This window comes from Cryptomeria japonica, chromosome 5 (assembly GCF_030272615.1).
Source record: "Cryptomeria japonica chromosome 5, Sugi_1.0, whole genome shotgun sequence".
Classification (NCBI taxonomy): Eukaryota; Viridiplantae; Streptophyta; class Pinopsida; order Cupressales; family Cupressaceae; genus Cryptomeria; species Cryptomeria japonica.
In genome coordinates, this window is record NC_081409.1 from 442,773,788 (window position 1) to 442,797,566 (window position 23,779).

Consider the following 23,779-nt stretch of genomic DNA (forward strand, 5'->3'; position numbering starts at 1 on the left):
GGAAGAAGCAGCAAAGGCCAGTGTAAAGAAAGAGCACCAAAAGGCTCTTAATGTTTCTCTAGTGAAGAAGTTGAATGAGCTTAGGACTGAACTGCTAAAAGATCAAAAGGACATAAGGAATGCCTTAGATGAGGGGAACTTGCTACTCAGCAAAATTTGTCAACCTCATCTATTCTATGATGATGTGCTAGCCAAGAAGCAACAGCTTCAAATAGACTTACAGTCCTACTTGGGTACATTCAAGACTCCTTATGATTCCTTTGCAGCATATGGGCAAACTGTTCACCGGTTCTAGATCCAGTCAGCCAAGATAGAGCAAGAGATCAACACATGGTCTAGGGATTTGTAGGAGCTTCAATTGGTATTACATCCACGACTGCAAATTCTTCAGAAGTTTTATTTGAACCTAGATGCCCTGACAGTCACACAAGAACTAAGCATAGTAGATGCCATGGAGGAACAGGTATCCCAGATGCAGACAAAGAAGGAAGTGGCAACCTCCCTACTTGAGTCCTGGTCCCTATCCATGAAACAATTTTTGTAGGACTATAAATCAGTTTTTGACAAGTATTGTTTTTTTTTCATAAACTTTATATATATATATGGAAACAGGGTTTTTCAAGCGGTACTTTGTCATTGTTGGCAAAGGGGGAGAAGTGTATCTAGTTTTTGGTTTTAAAATTTTGATCTTCTGACACAGGGGGAGAAGTATCTGTTTTGAAATTTTGATATATGCTGTGATATATACTATATGCTCTGATTATTATTCTCTGTATGCAAAATTTCTATACACTGTGTTGATTAAGGGATAGTGTATATGCTTAGGGGGAGCAATTTTGTTAATGGCAAGTTTTTGTTGTAAAACACTTAGATGTCAAAATTTTATTTTCCTAAGTGTTGCCATCAATGCCAAAGGGGGAGATTGTTGGCATTTTTGTTGTTTATGTTGTGATTGTCATTGATGGACACACACTTGTATTGAGATCCCCTTTATATGTATGAGCATGTGCTTAACTGGTATGTTGTATACTAGTGTTTAGACTAGTGGTGATTTTGCAGAATGTGTTTCTCGGTCTAAAGCGGCATGTCGACCCCAAGCGGTTCGTAGATTCCAAGCGGTACGAGGGAGCACAGCAGCACAACAAATTCTTACCAGTCTTCATTCTTGTTAAACCGGCAACCGGTATTTTGTATGAACTGGTAACACTCTATGATGAGTTACCAACTGACATTTTGTGATGAGTTACCAATCCACCAATTGTTTGACGGTGCCGACACATTGACGGTGCTTCTTGTGTCATGTTATTGAGTATGTCTAGATTCATTAAACCTAGGAAATTGTAATGTAATCCTATTGGACTGATGATGAAATCAGATTCCTTTAAAAGAACATCATGTCTAGGGTTTTAAGTTGTTGCTGAAAGGGTTAATGTCAAGCTGGGGTTTAAGGTGGAAGTTGAGAATGATCTTATCTGAGAAGATCAAGTTGTAACTATGAGAGAGAGAGAGAGAAGATTGAAGTAATGCTGGAATGCATTAGCGGTGAGCAATACTGGATCTAACCAAGTAGTTTGTGCTATTAGATAGATCAAACACTTGTTGATTACTCACATCTTTGACAAGTCTATAGCCCTTAACCGGGTAGGCCTCAAAGCCTTTGTAAAATCCTCTAACAAGGTGGTTCACACATGTGAATCTAAAATCCTCTAACAAGGTAGTCTTTAATTGGACTTATCTCCTAACAGAGATTGAGATTCCAAACAGGATCTGTCCTGGTGAAGAACATTGTAAGACCTTAACTGGTCTGACCTTAATTGGTCTAGTTTCTATTCTGTAGATAGTGACTTGTGAGTTCCATCTCACCGTGGTTTTTCCCAGTTGGGTTTCCACGTCAAATATCTTGTGTTATGGTTGTATTGCTTTTGTGGGTGAATGCTTTACTCACTTTTTGGTTTGCATGTGTGGTAACCAATTTGACTATTAGACTGCTTTACCGATTTACCTTTAGACTATGTAAGTGTTTTAGTGCAGTGATTTTTGGCATACTAATTCACCCTCCCTTTTAGTATTCATCAACAACAAGTTCAATAACATAGTCTAATTCGTAGTCTCATAGCATATATCATTGAAGTCACTGAATTAGAATATAGCACATAAGTTTATCTATTTAGCTTCAAATAAAAATAACCATAAAGGTTGTAGGCATAGTCTGATATGTTTATCAACCAAGAAATATAATTAATATAAAGGCTTATTTCACAAAACTAAAGTCTAATAATCTCTTTCAAAGTTTGAACCCCAAAAAATAGTAGAAAAAAGGCCTCTAAATAGCCCTCAGCCTTTAACAAACAATAGGAAAGCACAATAAAACTCAGCAACCACTCCCTATCAGCAATCTCCCCATGTGGCATCCATTGAGGCATATGCCAATAACATCAAAAATGGCCTTTGATGTTGTTATTCTAACTGTGTCATGGCGATCCTTGCACTTACCAAAACAAGAAAACCATGACGCCAACAACATGCTAGTTTGTGAATCACCAAAGAGGACATGCAGAAACTTGGAGGAGACCCAAAGTTGAATGCAAAAAGGGAACCAGAACATGCAACATAGAGATGCCAAGTGTTACTGCCAGCACAAAGAAGATGGTGGGGCCAAAAAACATACGCCAAGTAGAAACTTGTGGCACGCGGCAGCTCTATATTCTCTCAACACAAAGCGAGAAAAGTGAGCCGCTTAGAGAAACATCGTGTTACCACATGGCACACGCATGAATGAATGGGAGAGTGGGCCAAAAAATAAGGAAAGGTGCTAACCCCTAACCAAAATGCTGCTCACAAACAACTTTGAAAGAATATTAACATTTATGGGTGACTCAAAGAGGAATTCTTCCTATGGAATGCTAGGACCCAAAATTGTTGGTTCAGAGACTAGACTTTATGCTTGAATTGAGAAAAGGAGATCAAAGACCTGCTGCAACAAAGGCCAATCATCTTCAGAGGGTAATACTTGAGCCTCTAGGATTTGGCAATTCTTGTCCAAACAGATCACTTCCTCGAATGGCAAGCTTGTCAGTTCATTGTGGACCATCTTCAAGAGCACATAGAGTTGGGCTAGGGGGTGTAGGATTTGTTTGACTTCCTTCACTGAGATAGGACTACTAAGGCATTGTAGGAAAGTCCGATCTTGCTGCAACTACTCAATTTGGCTCATAACTTGCCCATTCCCTAGAACAGAACCATCTGTAGGAAAAGGCAAAGGCATGCCCAGGAACACAAACTTCTCCACATGTCACTTGATATCTGGAACTATAATCCTTAAGCAATCAATTTTTCTCAATGATTGCATGTTTGCCTTGTGCTAATTAATGAAAAGATTGGCCCTCCTGATCAATTTTTTGTGATCTGCAACTCCCTTTGCGACCAACTCTTCATCTGAAGTGGTATATAGCAACCAAATCAAGATTTAGACCACAGGGAGATTAGGACTAATGAAAAGCATAATTTTGTCAATAAGAACTTTTGCTCCAGCACAGAGATATTGTGCTTCACCTAGCAACCTCTGCATGGGCTGCAATGAAGGGAAATACTGCTTAACCTTCTCCCAATGAGAAACATACAATTCTTCCACAACTACAGAGACATCTTGAGGAGCTTCCAAAGGGGGGGAAGATGAGATAAGCGTGCAATTTCATCATCCATTTCTCTTATCTCATTTTGCAGATCCTTATATCTGTCCTCCTCACGAGCAGCCTGATGCTCCAAAGTGAGGATCTTGGTACCTTCATCCTGAAAAGCCTCTTGAAGTTGTGCTATGCGATCTTGCTCCTGCTACAATAACCCCTTTGCATCCTAGACTTTCTTCTCAGTCTTCTCCAGGCTACTCTACATCTCGCATGTGTCCATTCTAAACTTTGCTCTCTCCTCAGAAAGTGTGACCTATGCCTCGCTCAACTGTCGAGAGTATTCTTCCTTTATGCGGACTTCTTCCTTATAGTTGAGTTTGAATCTAGGTAGTATCTCTGGAAGCTGCTTTCAGTTGTCGTATTTCTTGTTCTTTCCCTTGCAATTTCCTTAGTCTTGCATTCCTTGTCACCTCGTGCCCCTTCAATTGGGAACTCACCTTATTTAGGGCAGCTTGTAGCTTCTATTTTTTTAGAATTGGCTTGAGTTAACAGGCCCTGCAAATAGTTAATTTCAGCACTCCTATCTTACTCCTCCTTCCTTTGATGATCCATAGATTCTCTAAGACGACTGAGCTCTATTTTCATCTTGTCTAGATGATGGCTCTTCCTGATGAAATCCAAAGACACAGCCTTCAAAGTTTCTTCCATCATTTCCACCTTATCCATTATAGTGGCATTTGTGAGAACAATCCTGACAACATGTAGGGAGTAATCATCTAGCTTCATTTGGGCCTACGACTTATTGACCTTTGGGAACATGGTTGCAAATAAGAGAGTATCATTCTCCTAATTTAAATGTACATGTACATGTGGTTGGGCTGGCTTGGCACCATCCTTCTCCTTCCTCTTGTGAGCCCATTTAATATGTCCAGTCTTAGAGTAGGTGACTTGTTGATAATAAGTATCCAAGGCTAAAATAGATTGACCCACAAATGCTAAACTAGGAGGGATGGCATAGGGGAAAGAGGAAATAGGGCCACCAAAGCTGGTTTGAATAGGTTGTGCTAGCATGGTTGGGGAGAACAACGAGATGAAGGGAGGGATTCCCGAAAAAGATGGATCAGCAGATATTGCATCGATGTTTGGGGAAGGAGTAGACTCTCTAAAACCAAGCCTACGTGAAACAGGGGTTGTAGCAGAAATTTGCGAGAAGAAAGTTGCAAGGAAAATGACATTATGGGTAGGGAGTGAAGAGGTAGCCTGCAACGACGCAACCTGGGGTTTAACCAGTGTTTCGGTGGGTGCTAATGTAAGAGCAGTAGGGACCCAGGTAGAATTAGGTGCAACTTGGGGTGCTGAAGGGGTTGCAGATTGAGAAGAGAGGAAGGGAAAAGTAGGGCATATCTAAACTGTGGAAGTCATTGTTTGCTGAGAGGATAAAGGGGCTGTAGGGATGTGAGAAGAGAACCCTTCTTTTCAGAACCCACATATTGTTTCTTCCTAGATGGGGGGTCAGGGGTCTTCTTTTTAGCTGGTCTCTTTGAAGATTAGGAATGCAACTTCCGAGATGAACTAGTGAAAGGAACTTAAATATCATCCTTGGTACCTTACTCTTCTACATTTATATCCTCTACATTTTATTTTTGAGCCTCCTTGGGGGATGACTCATCACATGGGGATTCATCACTTGTCGCTTGTCCATGGTCACCGTGCATTTTCCATTCATCTTTAAAATCCTTGTCATAAGGAGTGTTCCCAATATTAGCCTTAAGTTGTTGGGAATCATAGTGGTAGATCCAGAAATGCTCCCTCTTCTTTCTAGGCCACAAATCATCTTTCATGGCCTACAACATGTTCCAAGGAATAGGCTTAGCCGAGTTTTGCCTTTGCAAAGGAGAGTATAAATTCAACCATGGGGGGCACTCAATGACAGGAAAATCACTAGGACCCACATAAAGGCTCAGTTCATTCACTGTGGCTTAATGCGGCCCTCCCATGAGCTTCATGGCACATGTGTAATGGCATTTTTTCTATATTTCCTAGATAGGCACCCATCTAGGTCATAACACCATACATCATCAATTGCCACCAAGCCGAGTTGCACCATCTTGCAGGTCAAGACCTTCTCACCGATGCTCCTTCGCTTGAGAATGATGGGGCCAATAGCCTTGTGGTCTTCGGTTATGGAGGTATCATGTTTTCCTAACCCTATAGCTTTCTGAACCTCCACCAACTACCAGAATATTTCAAGGGCCATGGTTCTCTCAATGACATATGTGGGCAAGTGAAAAGGCTCCTCATAAAAGCCATGTACCTGGATAAAAGAAAAATCTCTACCCAAGAACCAGTCACAGCGAGGGGGTTCATTACATATCCAATTTACCTGAATTTGAGAAAATTGAGCAAGAGGCTCCTCACGGATGACACCAAAATCGTGAAGGACAAGAGCCAACAAATAATCTAAAAACTAGTATGTGTCATAGATGGCTAACAAGATGAGTGTCCAGGAAGACACAGGCATCCTGTTTCCTTGCTCATCATGAGTAGCCAATCGCATGAATTGACAAAATAAATTGACATTCTGGTGCACAAATAGAAGGACTAAGAACTAGGCAAACCTGAACTACTGCAACTGCTCGAATTCAGCCAATTGCCTGACCATTTCTTTGGCTATCAAAACAAAGAAGTCAATATGGAACGGTTCCTTTTGCTTCTAGCATTTGAAAAGAAACCCCATCAAGGGAGTGGTGATTTATCAGTCATTATCATGGCCACACAAGAACGCAATGGTAGAGGCGATATCATTAAGATCATCTTTCCTTAAGTTGCTATAAGGCATAGAGAGCTTTGGAGGCTCAACAACCAAGCTCTAGTTTAGTGCGGCTTGGAAAAAGTGAACAATGTCTCACCTAGAATGCCAATACTCTTCCATAGTGTCTTTGTCAAAAATCTTTGTGCTATCAATTTTGGGACAGCAAAACATGTCTCATATAGCTTTTGGGGTTATAACAACTTGCAGAGGGGACCCATGTATAGAAAGATAGTTTGGCACAAACATGTTCATGCATGTAGCCAAAAATTCTAGGTAAGGAGGAAGCATAGGGACCAAGAATTGAGGAATGTCACTATTCCAAAATTTCTACACTATAGATTGCTTCTCATTTCTATTATTTAACATCCTTGCACACGCGGCCTCCCTGAGGGCTCTTGGTTGCTTGTGCAAGTCAGGCTCCATGACTTCTTCAAATTAATCTATCACCGACATGGGATCGCAGGTGGACATCTTTGATTTGGGTTTAATCTTGGGGTACCCTGGCTTTGGGGGCATAGCGTGGGAGGCATATGAAATTTCCTCGTACAAGTCTACCCACATCTCACCCTGGGAAGGATTTGAAGTTCTTGCTTCCTTCTCCATTTTTCTACAAACAAGCTTTTCCTAACACTTCTGAAAGGCTTTGGCGCTTGGGATACAAAATGAAAATATGGCGTGCACTTTTAAGGCTTTCTTCCTTAAATGTATAACATGCCTATAGTTGTGTGTGAAAAGGGGGCATTTATGAAAGGTGTCTATCAGCACGTATGCCACCTCCTCCTAGTGACATTAATGCTAAAATGGAAAGAAGCATCACTGTTTGCATTTTTTAAAAAGATGTCAACCCACTATGTCGTCATTCCAACCCACTTGAGATTATCTACTTGTCCGAACAGATCTCCTCATTAAGGAGATATATGCAACCAACAAAGCTACCATGAGCCAAAATAGTCTTGGGGACTACTGGGTTTAAACATGACGTACTTGAAGATATGTTTGGCATTTGAGTATGTTGCTTCACTTTTTGAGGCTCTGGATAGGACATATGCAACCCGCAGGCTCAACTCTATTCACTTGCGTGAGTAATGAGAAAAGATAGCCACATCAAAGATTGAGGGCATTGGCTCTTAATTTTATTTATTACTCAAAGGTGGAAATCAACTATAAATATGTCTTTTTAGACATTCTTTTGCACAACAAATCGCTTGATGATGAAGTTTCTAGAGTTGTGGCTACCCCTGTTAGGCTTACTAGCAACAAAACACAAGTTGCTTTCTTAGGCAAAATTTGGGACCAAAGGTTGCTGAGTATGACGCAATGGAAAAACCCTTTGATCATTGCTACTATTAAATGGGTGCTGGGGGAAGATTTTATCATCGATGTAGACAAATAGTGTGTCAACATGAATACCTTCTCCCTCTTCATGGCTTCGTTGCTAGATGTTGGGACAAACGATTATGACAATGGAACTGACTTGGATACTCTTCCCTTTAGAGTATCTAGGTGGCCTTAAAGACATTGTGGAGTATTTTGTTCCTTTCAAAGGTCTTCCCTTGGCTTCTGACTTGCAATGCTTTATTGCCTTCGAAGAAGAGGTGGACTGGTACCCGCTTATAGATGGTTTAAAGACTATGTCATTGTCTGCTCATCGCCTTCGTGTAGAGAGTGTTGCAGATTTTCTCCTTCAGGTCCATCTGCTAATGCCTACTCAGGCTAGCACAACTTGGTACATTGAGTTTTGACACTATATCTTTCATTCGATCCTAACACCACATATTCTTCCAAATCTGGTGCTTATATCAATACCCCAGGAGTCAGACAATGACTCAAGCCAGGAGTGGATGGAGGAAGATGATGACAAAGATGATGACTCTGAATATCTTCAGGATGAGGAGGAGGATGAGGAAGATGACTAAAACATGCACACCTTGCTTCACAATATGCCACCCTGCTACCAAAATTACAGGCTGCAAGCCTTTTCAATGCATTATACAAAAGATACTATTATATAATATAATAACTTCCTTTTTCTTATTCAAGGTGTATCTTATGGTTTACTTCTTATTCCTTACAATGCATGAAGAAACATAATTAAATAAATAAGGCACATTAAAAATACATTATTTACATTGAGAATGCTAATGCTTTAGTTGAAAGGCCTAAGATGAAAACCATTAACCAAGATTTCAAGAGACTCCCCTTGCATGTTTTCGCGGATGAATGCATTAAACCCCTTACAATTTTTTATGTCGAAGGCTCCTTCCCATAAGCCATCAAACTTTGTGCGCTGACTTGGCCTGGCTGCCCTCTCATTATATTTCAAAATGAGATCACCCTTCTTGAACCTTAGGTCAGAACTCTTCTTGTTATCAAACCATCTCTTAACAGTTTGTTGGTAGTTTTTAAGTGATTTGAATGTTGTTTCCCTTGTCTCTTCTAATTCCATAGGTTTTTCCAAACTTACTTGCATGGGCTCATTCTCGGCCACCGCCATGGACTTGAGGAGCTGCAAGATGGGGATCTCCATTGATATGGGAAATAAGGCATCTTTTTCGTAAACTAGCTTGTATGGAGAGTTCTTGAGAACTTGCTTACGTGTGATCTAGTTTGCCCATAATGTGCTTCTTAGGTAGTGATGCCATTCGCTTTTATATTCAGACCCAATCCTTTTGATGAGTCTTATCATGTTCTTGTTGGTAGACTCAGCTAGGCCATTTTCTTGTGGATAATAATTTGAGGAAGTCTATAGATAGATACCTTGGCTAAGATAAAATTGAGTTACTCAGGAACCTATGAATGTTCATGCATTATCCGATATTATGGTCTTTGGTAGGCCATACTGGCATACTAGTTCCTCTAGAAATGCTAGTATTTATGTTTTTGTTGTATTCCTTAGGGGTACAGCTTCAGGCCATCTAGTGAAGTAATTAGTGGCCGTAAGGATCCACTTGTGTCCAACTAAGCTTGGTGGATTAATCATCCCTATGAAATCCAGACCCCACTGAGTGAAGGGCTCTTCTACCATTATCGATCTGAGCGGCATTATTGCAATCTTGCATCTACCATTGTAATATTAGCTTTCCTTGCATTCCCTCACTAGAGTATGTGCATCTTTAAACATCGAAGGCCAGAAGTACCCAACATGGGTAATCTTGATGATAGTGGTTTGCACTGAATAGTGGCCCCCTGAGAGTCCATGATGGAATTCATGTAAGATCTTATGGGCTTGGTCTCTGTCTACACAGTGTAGTAGAATCCCATCAAAATCTTTTGAAAAACACTCCTTCAACCAAGCGGTATCCACTATTTTGCATCCCATAGAATCTCTTCTTTTCAGGGGGAACATTAGCTAGGAAGATTCCAGTCATCATGAAATGTTTTGTCTTCAACCCAGAATTCTTTCTCAAGTTCAGAGGTAGCCATTGCAACCTTCGTAGTAGTAGTCTTGACTTCTTGAGGGCTAGACTCGTGGGCTATGTATTCATAGAGGCTCTTTCTATGAATTACCTTAGTAGGCCTGACATAAATGTCATCCTCTAAGGTACTTGGTAATCCAATTAGCCCTTTTCTTTGTGATATCACCTTCCATTATATACTCCCTAACCGAAGGATGAGCAACATATACAGTGGTCTTATTGCAGGCAATGAAGTGCTATAATTTTTTGAGGCCTTTGACTAAGGACAAGGCTTTCTTTTCAACAAAGTTGTACTTGGCCTCATACGCCTTTAGAGTTTTGGAATGGAAGTCTATCAGGTTATCGCCTTTTTGATCTACATCTTTTTGGGTTAACACCACAGCTATGTTGTAATTGCTTGAGAAGACATACATTATGAAATCCCTAGACATGTTAGGATTTGAGAGGACTGGAGCCAATGAAATGACATCTTTGATTTTCTCAAACACCTCTTTTTATTTAGGGTTCCATTTAAAATGTGTGTCCCTTTTTAGCATTGGTGTCATAGGCCTTACCATTTCGAAAAAATCCGAGATGAAACAGCTAACAAAATTGACCTTGCCCAAGAACGACTGAACACCCTTCTTGTTGACGGGAAGAGAGAGCCCTTTTATTGCTTTCACATGATTTGGGTCAATTGAGACTCTTTCTTTAGACATTACATGTCCCAACAATTTCCCTTGTGAGACTCCAAAGATGCATTTCTTTGGATTCAATGAAATGCCAAATTCCAAGCAGTTTTGGAAGACTAGCTCAAGATGATCAAAATGATCTTCTTTGTGTTTTGAAAACATAGTCAAGTCATCCAAGTAGATGAGGATAATTCTATTGATCAGCTCCTTAAATTCCAAATCCATCACCCTCTGAATGGTTGCACCCACATTTGACAATCCAAATGGCATTTTCTAGTAAGAAAACATCCCCCATTTAGAGGTGAACGTTGTTTTATGTTGGTCTTCTGGCTTGACTAACACTTGTTATAGCCCGATAATACGTCCAACATTGAAAACATTTCAAACCTAGAAATAGTGCTTAACAATTGTTCCATTGGAGGTAAAGGGTAGTGATCTTTTAGAGAATCTTGATTTAAGTCGCGAAAAATCCACACAGAGATGGATATCCTCATTCTTCTTCTTGACTGGCACCAAATTTGATACCCACGTACTATGCTTGATGGGATAAACAATCATGGACTTAATTAACTTCTTCAATTCTTGAGCCATGAGAGTCTCAATTTCTGGATTGATAGGCCTTTGCTTCTATCAGACTGGCTTGGCACCATTGGCAAGCTCAATGGTATGATGGATGATGTTAGAGTTATAACCTTTCAAATCTTCATATGACCATGCAATCACACCAAGGTATTCATCACAATAGTGATCCAACCTTTCTCTGTCTTTTTGAGAAACCTCCTTTCCAACCTAGAGTGTTCTCTCATTTCCCACTGACATTTCAGTGTAGTCACCCTTGTCAGCTATGAATTTTCGTTTATCATTTTTAGCATCATCATGATCAAAAAGGTGCTCAAGGGTGATTAGTCCATTTGAGAGTTTGTTGATTTCAGTTGAAAGATTTGATCCCCATAGACCTCCTTTACTTTAGGTTGTATTTTATTAGCAAATTCTCTGGAATTTTAGATGAATGGAGCAATTTGTTCATCAAATTCAAATACTTGCCAACAAGTGTCATTGTCTGGAATAGCTGGTCAAACGACCATGTGGACCACCTGAGGGTTTGTAAGAAAATCTGTAGCAGGGTCAAATTATGACACAAAAGTGGCCATCTGATCAGCGGCTACATTTTCCTTTCGAGGAAACCTCTAGATGTTGAAATCATCAAAGCATTTGATCAAATCCCATGTCTTGTGGTGATATGATCTCATGTTGATGTGTTTGGCACTTGAGATCCCTTGGACTTGGTCCACTACAAGCTCAGAATCTCCCAAAACTTTCAACTATTTAATCTCCATCCTCTCTGCTAAGCTCAAGCCTTGAATTAGTTCCTCATACTCTGCTTCATTGTTTGAACAAGCAAACTCTAGGTGGAAAGATCTCAGGACTTGTTCATCAGAAGGCAATGTAAGGCAAACTCAAGCACCTGAACCTACTTTGCATCTAGCACCATCAAAGTGCAAGGTCTAGAGCGTAGAAGACAACTCCTCCTTGGTTAATGGTTACTTAGTTAATTTTAGAATAATTTGATCTTCATCAAAAATACAATAGGTACCTAGGCCCATAGCATGGTAATTGGAATATGGATCAGAATTTATGAATTTGTTAAGGAAAACATCTTGTTCTAGTGTAAGGTCACCAGTCACCTCTTCATCCTCTAGAAGCTCTAAATTTTTTCTAAAGATAGTTATCATCCTTCTTCAGTTATATAAATAATCTTCAACAACCTTCTCAATATCCTCAATGAATATCAACAATCTTCCTTTCTACTAAAACGCCAACAATCTCCCCCTTTGGCATTGATGGCAAAACCAACAATTAAATGGTAATATCAACAAGATATTCAAATTGATTCAGATTCAAATTGATGTGAGACTTCTCCTATTATCCTTGAGCTATTAAAATCTTCTGAAGTCTTCTCCCTTTTGTATTCTTCTCCCCCTACCATTAGTCTTCTGTTATCTTCTTCATTTAGGATTTTACCATTTAGTCTTCTCCCCCTTTGACAACAATGCCAAAAAGTAAAAGAAATAAGTCATCATTTATTCCTCTGTGAAGTGATTTGCCTTGTTGTGTCTCATCTCAGTCTCAGTCAGAGCAACTTGTCTCTATTCACTATTTCCTGCACACCATTAGAAAACCTTTTAAAGTGCATAAAGAAGCATCAATCCAAACATAATATTCTGTAGATTCATCGAATTGATGTTTTCACCGAACTCTATCAGTGAGTAGAAGATAGGGGTAGGACCCCTAACTTGCTTCTGAGATACTCAAAAGTGTCCCTTGGCAATGGCTTTGTGAAGATGTCTACTAATTGCTCCTTTGAACTGATATATTCCAACACAACTTTCTTCTCTTGAACTTCTTCTCTGAGATAATGATACTTTATAGATATATGCTTTGTCTTAGAGTGCATTACTGGATTCTTTGAAATGTTAATGGCACTAGTATTATCATAGAATATAGTTACTGGCTTGGTAACTTTCTCATTTATACCTTCCAACAGTTGTTTGATCCATGCTATATTGGTACAATTCAATGCTGCAGCAACATATTCAGCTTCTGTTGTTGACTGTGAAATGCATCCTTGTTTCTTGCTAAGCCAACTCACTAGTCTTTCTCGTAAAAAGAAAGCTCCACCACTTGTGCTTTTCCTATCATCAATGTTGCCTACCCAATCAGCATCAGTATAAACTTTTAAATCAAAATCATTTCTCTTTTCATATACTAAGCCATAATCTTCAGTGCCTCTCAGGTATTTGAAAATTCTCTTGATTGTTGTCATGTGGGTTTCCTTGGGATCTGCAGAAAATCTTGCAACAATACCTACTTTATGTGCTATATCTGGTCTACTATGCACAACATATTGCGATTTCCCAATCATAGATCGGTAAAGTGTCTCATCAACAGATGCAGATTCATCATTCTTTGATAGTTTACAGTTAGTAGTCATAGGAGTACTTACTGGTTTAGAATCCTCCATTACAAATTTCTTCAAGATTTCCTTTATGTACTTGGATTGAGTAATGAAAATCTCATCTTTCATTTGCAGTGTCTTTAAACCTATAAAATATTTTATCTCACCGATTAGTGACATCTCAAATTCTTTGCACATTTCATTTCCAAAGTTCTTGCATAAGGAGTCATTACCACAAAAAATAATATCATCAGCAAATATGGCTGAGATTAGTATTCCATTGTTCTCATCATTCTTCATGTACATGTTGCTATTTTCACTTGTCCTTATAAAACCAATCTTGATTAAATAAGAGTGTAGTCTCTCATACCATGCTCTAGGTGTTTGTTTCAGACCATATAAAGCTTTGTTTAGTTTACATACCTAATCTTTACTCTTGTCTTCAACAAATCCTTCAGGTTGTTCTATATAAACTTCTTCTTGTAGTATACCATTCAAATATGTAGATTTAACATCCATTTGATATACCTTGAAATTTTTGAAAGCGGCATATGCCAACAATGTTCCTACTCCCTCAAGTCTAGCCACAGGTGCAAAGGTCTCACCATAATCTATTCCTTCTTCTTGAGCATAACCTTTGCAAACTAGTCTTGCTTTGTTTCAAATGACTTCACCTTTTTCATTTAGCTTGTTTCTGAAAATCCACTTTGTACCGATTACATTTTTGTCCTTCGGTCTTGGGATCAGTGTCCATGTGTCATTCTTCTTGATTTGATCAATCTCTTATGTCATGGCATTTACCCAATCCTCACTGTTAAATGCCTCTTTTACTATTCTTGGTTCAAATTCAGATATCAAACATGTGTTTTGTCTCAGTTTGTTCCTTGTCATCACTGGATCATCCTTATCTCCTATAATTTGACTTGATGCATGATGTCTTTTGACATATTTGGCTAATATAGGCTCGGTAGGCTCTGTATGATCTTCTTCATCACTCGGTAACTGGACATTCTCTTCAATTTCTTCAGCAGCTTTCTCGGCAAGACTTCTCTGTTGAACATAAACAAATTCTTCATAATCTTTTGGTTCTTTGGAATTTCCTTCATCATTTCTTTCTGCAAATTCATCAATCTTCACATTTGCACTTTCCACTATTTTGTTAGATGATTTGATCACACATTTAAATGCTTTACTTCTGGAAGAATAACCAAGAAATGTTCCCTCTTCACTTTTCTGATCAAACTTTCCATTTCTGTCATCTTTGTGAACATAGCATCTACTTCCAAAGATTTTAAAATAACTTACATTAGGTTTCTTGTCATACTATATCTCATATGGTGTCTTCATAGTTCCTTTCTTTAGTTGAACTTGGTTCAGGGTGTAAACTGTAGTGCTGATTGCTTCTCTCCAAAATGTTTGAGGTACCCTCTTTTCTATCATCAGGGTTCTGGCACAATCCACAATTGATTTGTTTCTTCTCTCGGCTATCCCATTTTGTTGAGGTGTTCTTGGTGTAGATACTTGCCTTTTTATACCATGATCATTGCAGAATAAGTTAAATTCATCAGAAGCGAACTCTCCTCCTCTATCAGATCTAAGACATTTTAGTTGTCTTCCTGTTTCATTTTCAACTCTTGCCTTGTACCATTTAAACATTTGAAAAGCTTATGATTTTTCTTTTCAAAACATAACTAACATCATCCTTGAGTAATCATCCACAAATAATATGAAATATCTATCACCATAATAGCTTTGAACTTTCATGGGACCATAAAGATCAGTGTGTACTAGATCTAAAATTCCTTTAGAAGTGTAGAACTTACTTGTAAAGCTTGATCTTGTCATCTTACCCATCTGGCATCCTCGGCACATAGCATTCTTAGGTTTTTCTAGACTCGGTAGACCTCTTACTCGGTGCTTCTTACTTATTTTGATCAGATCATCAAAATTTACATGACAAAACCTTTTATGCCATAACTAGGTATCATCTATCTTTGTATAAAGACACTTGTTCCGAGTTGAGTCAAGATAAAATGTATTGCCTTTTGTTTGTGTCACTGTAGCAGCTAACTTTCCATGCTTGTCATGAACTTTGACAATTCCTTTATGAAATTGTATTCAGTATCCTGTATTGTTTAGCTATGCTACACTCAACAAATTGTATTTCAAACCTTCAACCCAGTATACATCATCACATTTAGCATTGTCAAGAAGTGTTATAGATCCTTTACCTTTCACCGGACATGGTGCATCATTACCAAATATTACATAGTCTCCATCATAGTCTTCTAATTTAACAAACTTGTGTTTATCACCTGTCATATGATGTGAGCATCCACTGCCTATGATCCAAGAATCATTATTATTTATGTGAGATATTAGGGATTTTTCTTCATACCTTTCTTCATCAGATCCATCTTTAATAGCCACATAAAAAACTTCCTCTGTATCAATTTCATCAGATTTATCATCATTGGATTCCACATCAGCTACTAGACATGTCTTTCTGTCTCTCCTTCTGAAGTATCGGTGTCCTCTGTATTGGTTGTCTTTCTACCTATTATCTTGGTACTCTCTCTTTTCACTAGATTCCTTGTCAGGACAGTTAGAAGCCATATGTCCTATTTTATCACAATTGAAACATTTTAAAGGTAGCTTCCCTTTATACTTACCTTTTCCTCTCGGTAACCTTCTGGCTAATAATGCTTCAAACTCTTCTTGCTTCTTGATTTCCTCATACAATTTGTGCACTTCTTCCATGTTCTTATGAAATCTTTCACTTTCTCCACTATGATTCCTTTCAGAGCACTTACTCATTCTATCATTGTAATCATCAGTTTCACCAATATGAAAATAACTGAATGCAGATTCTACTTTATTTACCGAAGACCCACTATTATCAAAATTACTTAACTCAAATGTCTGTAGCTTACCAATACTAGCATCCAAAAAGACTAGGATGTTAGGTACAGACCTCAATTCATTGATTGCAGAGACTCAAATAGCATAAGCAAGTAGAAGGGTTCTCAACAACTTACTTGTTACATCCTTTTCTTCAATAGTTCCTCCTACTCCGTTAATTTGATTGATAGTCTCCTTTAACCTTGTACTGTATTAGGTTATGTTCTCACCTTCATTCATTCTCATGGATTCAAGTTGTCCTCTTAGACTATCTACTTTTTCTCTTTGGACATGTTTATCACCACCATATACAAATATCAGCTTGGTCCACATTGCTTTTTCATTATTACAGCCTTCTAGGTCATTAAACTTTGAGTCGATCAATGCTGATGTTATTTCAATCATAGCTTGAATGTGTTCTTTCTTTGCCTTTATCTCTTCCAAGGTCATTGGGTTGGTGCTTGGTGGTATGTAATCATTCTCCAAATAATATGTTGCATATTCTCCAATTCTTGATAAAAGCAGCTTCATCCTTTTCTGCCATGTGGAGAAACTTGACTTGTTCAGCTTTGGTGCATCCCTTTTATACATCTTCGGATCTTTGCCTCAAGTACCTTTAAACTTTTTCTTCGAAGTCCAAAGCTCTGATACCAATTGTAAGTTATGATACTAAATGTAAAGTATAGATGCCAATAGCTAACAAGATGAGAGGGGGGGATGAATCATACAAACTTAATCTTCCATAAAATTAACAAATTCAACCTCGGTAACTTATACTTCAGCAATGTAACCAAAAATTGTTAAACATGCTAACTCATAAACACATAACCATCATAACACATATAACACCAGATTTAATGTGAAAACCCAAATAGGGAAAAACCACTGTGGGATTTTAGACCCACTAAGAAATATACTCTTCTAGAGTATGCTTGCTTAAAAGCAAATCCTGTTAAAGATTACAAACACATTGCTAGATGTGACCCGGTTAAGGGATTTCTCTCAGATCTATTAGGATCTTCACTTTATTAGAAGTGACCTTGTCAAAGGATTTCAAACACACATTTAGAATGTCACCTTGCTAGAGGGTTTACAAATAAGACTGTTAAGTCCACTCGGTTAAGAGATTTTCTGTCACTTACACAATAATAGTAATAAAAATATATCTACAACTTCACATCTAAAATGCTAAAGTAGATTCTTATTTGCTCAAAACAATCTAGTCATAGGACTTATCTTGTCCTTCTGTTGGGCTCTCTACTCTGTTATTCAAATAGGTCTTCAAGCTTTTGTGCTCGGTAATCACTATGTAGCATCCCTGTGCTTACACTTGCCCGCATACATTGTTTATCAACAATTCCTTATTTATAAACAATTGCTAACCGCTTAATCTCCTTGATCACATTACCCATGATCAATCATAGCCATTAGATCTTCAAACTTGACCAGGTTCAATGTATCCTTTCGATCTAAAAAATTTTTACCTCGCCTAGGGACTTGCATTCCTTTCTTGGAACTTGCACAAGGTTATTGTGGTTCAATCTGTGCTATAGATCTTCCTGTCGATTTTCCTTTGCCATAGTTCCTTAACAAACTTCATGCATGGCATACCAATCATTTATACATCTCCAACTAATCATTGTCCTTCATTAAATAATGCTTTTATCCATCCAATGCGATCTATCATAACTCGGTTACAACTCGGTAAATACTAAACTTTACTCGGTAGACATTCCGCCTTCATTAACCGATATCAATAACCTTAGGGTTTACCGACTAGGGTCTTTGCTCAGTTGCATAGTATAGTATTAACCTTACAATCAACAACATTTGTAGGATATCAAAACAATTTAAACATCATGATCTCATCATTGTCTAACTTGGTAATAGTTTCCCTTTGAATATCTTATTCCTCCTCTTATTCATCACATTCTTTCTATGTCTTTTACCGACATCTTAATTCTCTTCAAATCAATCTTGTCAAGATATGGCAATATCATACTGAAACAGAAAATCAATTTCTTGACATCAATGACAAAATAATGTTATAAAGATAGTTATCATCCTTCTTCAGTTATATCAATAATCTTCAACAACCTTCTCAATATCCTCAATGAATATCAACAATCTTCCTTTCTACTGAAATGCCAACAGCATCCTCATTTGTCAATACAGTTGGCAGGCGTGATTGCATTGCCGGGGTCATGGATTTTTCCTCATTATCTGATGAAGGATTGGTAGCATTCTTGTTGGTAGGTCTCCGATCAGCTTCTACCAGAGCTTCTTTCAGCCAATTCTTCTACTCTAGAATGCTAAGGATGTCCCATAAAGAGACATTAGTTGGGGCTTTCTTTAGCTTCTCTACCACGTCTAATACTGACGGTACATGTGCTTTTGCTTCTCTTAGCTTATAGGGGATAAACTCCTTCCTCTAATATGCGATAGCAACTGCAAGTTGTTCAAGAACCTTTTTCAGAGCCGAACTTTCCTTGTTTGCCTACATGCTCTCCCATGAACCATCTTTTCAACCGAAGGTTGTATTCTCACTGCACTTGGGGGCCTTCCAAACTTTGTTCAATTACATCATTTGTGAGTACGGTGACCTCATCTTCCATCCAAGAGAATAAAGTGTGATCTGGAGCTATCTCTGCTTCTTGCTCCATTGACATGCCTTGCATCTGAGCGATGAGGGCTACATTGTCCATGCCAAGGGAAGCGTAAGCCAACTCATCTGAGGTAGCACCTTGACTTCGCTGATCTGCAATTTTCTCTTGCAAATTTCCTCTTGGGCAGTTTCTTGGGGTGTGGGCATTATTACATGGGAAACACCAAGAATCGGTGTCATCTACTAGATTATTTAGTCCCAAAGTTAATTCTTTACTAGTACTAGGATAGAAGGTTTGCAGTGGATTAGGAACTAGAACTATTTGGTCATTCACCTGACTTGAGGAGGCTCGGTTGTTTGCATATTGGTTTTGCTGATATAGGGTCTATTGCCTTGGAAATTTTGTTGGAAAGGCGATCTAGCAAGAGGAATTTGGGATCTCTTCAGGTTAATGATCTCATTTGAAAAGGATCTCAGCAAATTTTTTATATCATTGACTTTCATGGCCAAAGTTGAAGAAGAGGATGTATTGGATTGTTGGGAGCAAGGGTATACACACATGGATTGGGGTGTGGGAGTGCTAGGTGTGACAGGCTCAAGAACTTGATTTGATATTTCAAGGAAGACTGGCATGAGTGGTCATGGTGCAAGCCTTCCAGTATCAACTAAATTGTTCTCTGCTCAGACTACCAATTCATATGCATTTGGGAGAGTGTCACCTCCAAGGGATTGGATCATCACAAATATATCTGAATTGAAAGCTTTTAAATAAAAAAACAAATGCCTTATCTGCAGGGGGGCAAGTGGACAATGGTATCTCCTACCAGGTCCTTTGTAACCTCATATTGAAGTCTGTCACTGCTTCATGAGAAGAGATTTTGATAGTAATTAGTTGTAGCATTAGATATGATCTATTTGCCTTGTTACAAATCCTCTCGAAGAAGCGGTCTCCAAGCTGATCCCAATCAACTATCGAATTAGGAGTCAAAGACCAATACCAATCTAAAGCTCTTTCTTTAAATGAAGTTGCAAGAAAATCTTAGGGCTACATTTTTCTATGTAACATTATGGACTGTGCAAACATTGGCTACATCCTGTAGGTGTTCCCCCGGTGTCTTAGAATCTTCTCTAGTGAATTTAGAGACAACTTTTAGTGTAGAGATAGGAATTTGGCCCCATACTGTAGGTGGAACGGGAGGAATGAGGGGACTACTGCTATTCCAAGTAACAAATTTTTGGGGGGGAACCTAAGCCATTACTAAAGGGACTTGTACCACATGGATAACAGGTGAATTCTAACAGGAAATAGTTGCAGACGAATGGATGCTTACCAAGGATGGTAGAAGTAAACTAGGATTTGAGGTTGTTTGACTCTTGGTAACAAGTCTGTGGCTCATAAAATTTCTTAGGCTTGTTCATAATTAGGTCCCACCGAGCATGCCTGAAAAAAGAACTTTTGACTACTAAATTTTCATTAAATGCTAACAGCCTTATGGGAAATCCAGTGAAGGGAGACCTTTGCAAGTGATTGACTAGATAAACTTTGGGTTTGAGAAGCTGGCTCTTCATACAATTGGGAGAGAAAAGGGGAAGAAGAAAAATTAAAAGCTACACTATTAGGCGATATGCCAGAATATTTTTAGAATATTTGCGGCATAGAAAACCCAAGTATTTGCAATTTTAAGGCCCATTCAACAATCTACATGCCCAATACAATCTATAAAGATAATCAAACAAGGTTCATTCAACATAATATGGCATACACCATTCATCTAATAGACAACAAATTAAATAACATATTCTAATCCATAGAGTCTCAGAACATATATCATAGAAGTCATTGAATTACAATATAGCACAAAAGTTTATCTATTTAGCTTCAAATAAAAATAACCATAAAGGCCATAGGCGCAGTCTAATATGTTTATCATCCATGAAATATAATTAATATAAAGGCTTATTTCACATAACCAAATTCTAATAATCTTTATCAAAGTATGAACCCCAAAAATAGCCAACCCAAAATAGCCAAAAAAAGGCCTCTAAATAGCCCTCAGCCTTTAACAAATAGCAGGAAAGCACAAGAAAACTCAGCAACCACTCCCTCTTAGGATTCTCCCCGCATGGCATCCATAGAGGCGTATGCCAATAACATCAAAAATGGCCTTTGATGTTGCTATTTTAACTACGTCATGGCAACCCCTGCACCTACCAAAACAAGAAAACTGCGACGCCAACAACATTCTTGTTCATGAATCACCAAAGAGGACATGTGGAAACTCAAAGGAGACCAAAAGTTGAATGCAAAAAGGAAACCAAAACATGCAACACGGAGACACCAAGTGTTACTACCAGCACACAGAAGATGGTGGGGTCGAAAAATATACACAGAGGAGAAACCTGTGGCACACGGCAGCTCTGCTTTCTCTCAACACAAAGCGATAAAAGTGAGCCACTTAGAGAAACGTCATGTTACCATGTGGCACATGCACAAATGAATGGGAGAGTGGGAAAAACAAGGGAAGGTGCTAACCCTTAACCAAAATGCCGCTCACGAACAACTTTGAAAGAATATTAACACTTGTATTTACCATTCTTGAATTACAAATGATATCTCTTATCAACCATTTGTCCAACACTCAAAATATTATGCTTCAAACCTTCAACATATAAGACATCATCAGTATTATCCTTACCATCAAAGGAAATAGAACCTCTACCATGAATTACATAAGCTTTATCATCTCCAAAACTCACTCTACCACCATCATACCTCTCCATATTCACAAATTTACTTTTATCACCTATCATATGATGTGAACAACCATTGTCAATTACCCATTCATCTTTCTCTTCAATCTTAGCAGCAAAATCTTTCTCCTCAATAATGCAACTTGTAGAATTTACTAGTACTAGATTATCTTCCTTGATAGAAATGAATACAAAATGATCTTCTGAATTCCCATTCTCTACTTCTTCATCTATCACACCTTCATTAGTAGCATAATAACATTTCTCCTGATATTTGTACTTCTGGTTAGGGTTATAAGACTTATCATACTTATCATGCTTCTCATATCTATTATGTTTATCAAATCTATCATGCCTATCATACCTTGACATTCTTTTAGGACACCTAGAAGCAAAATGCCCTATCTTATTACAAGAGAAACATTTCAAATGTAACTTCCCATCATACTTACTGACTCTCTTAGGCAATCTTCGAGCAATAAGTGCTTCAAGTGCATCCAACTCTTTTTCTTATTCTTCCATCTCTCTCATTTCTCTTTCATATCTGGAAACCCTATATGAACTCTCTCTTAGATCATACTTTTGCTTCCCCGATACAAAGGCTTTAAATGCAGTCTCAGATTTACCATGTGATTCTCCAAATTCACTCAACTAAAAAGCAACAAGCTTGCCAACCAGCATGTCTCTTATCATAGTGGTCATTGTCTATATCTCATAAATAGTAGCAACTTTAGATTTGTAAGCAGAAGGCAAAGATCTCAATACTTTAGCGACAATCTCATCTTCTTCAAGAGTTCCACTGGCACATCTGATGTTCATGTCAAGTTCGTTCACTTTAGCCATAAAGGAGGATATGTTCTCATCTTCTCCCATCTTCAACATTTAATACTTTCCTTTCAAACTCTACAACTTAGCAACTTTGACATGTTTATCTCCTTCATACAAGGTCTCTAACTTTTCCCAGATCTCATGTTAAGTCTACAATCCCATCACATTAGTCATCTCTGAATTGGTCAGGGAACTCAGCAATACTTCTTTAGCTCTTATGTTATGTTCTACATCCTTGATCTTATTTGCAGTCACCAAACCATTAAGAGGAACTTTTTAGGTATTCTTTGTAGTCTTCCAGCAATCATCTCCAATACACTTCAAATGACACTCCATCTGATCCTTTAATATAGTGTAGTTTCTTCCATCAAATCTTGAACTCCCTATCTTGAAAACATGGGCTACCATCCCAGATCTCCTCAAGTGGTCAAGCTTCTTCTAGAGGATCTAGCTCTGATACCAGTTGTTTGCAACAGCAATGAAGGAAAACTAGGAGGGGGTGAATCAGTTTTCACTGGTTCAAATAATTTAAGCACAATTTCAAATATGATCAACTGCAGCAACAACAAAGATAAACACAATAATAGCAACAACATAACACTAAGATTTTCACATGGAAAACCCAGTTAAGGTAAAAACCGTAGTGGTAACCTACCCACAATAAGATGATACTCTATAGTAGTATGTGAAAATATTACAATTGGGAATGCACATGCTTTCAGGCACACTTCCTAGAGATCACTACTCAGAATAAGAAACCCTTGAAAGGCTACAACCCTTAGGGAAGGCTCACTTCCTTACAAATATTTGGACAACAATCTGGATTACATGAACTAAAAGAATAGCATCTCCTAATCCTTGATGACAGTTCCGATTCAGCATATTTGTCTTCCTTGCAACAATCTATGCTCTACACTTCACACCAAAAGATGAATTTTCTTGTTTGCACATATACCACTCTCTAATAATTCAAACACAACAACCATCACCAAATTACATGAATATAACACCTATTTACACAAATCATCAACCTTGACTACAAGGTTGACTCAACCCTTAAGACCTAATTATAAAATTACATCACATGATACATAGATCAACCACTAGACCAATATTGTTGGAAATTGACACTCATTTGATTTCTTATGTTGTCATTGATGGCAACATTGGCAACATATTTTGGTTCATCAACATTCGGCAAACACTTCACCAG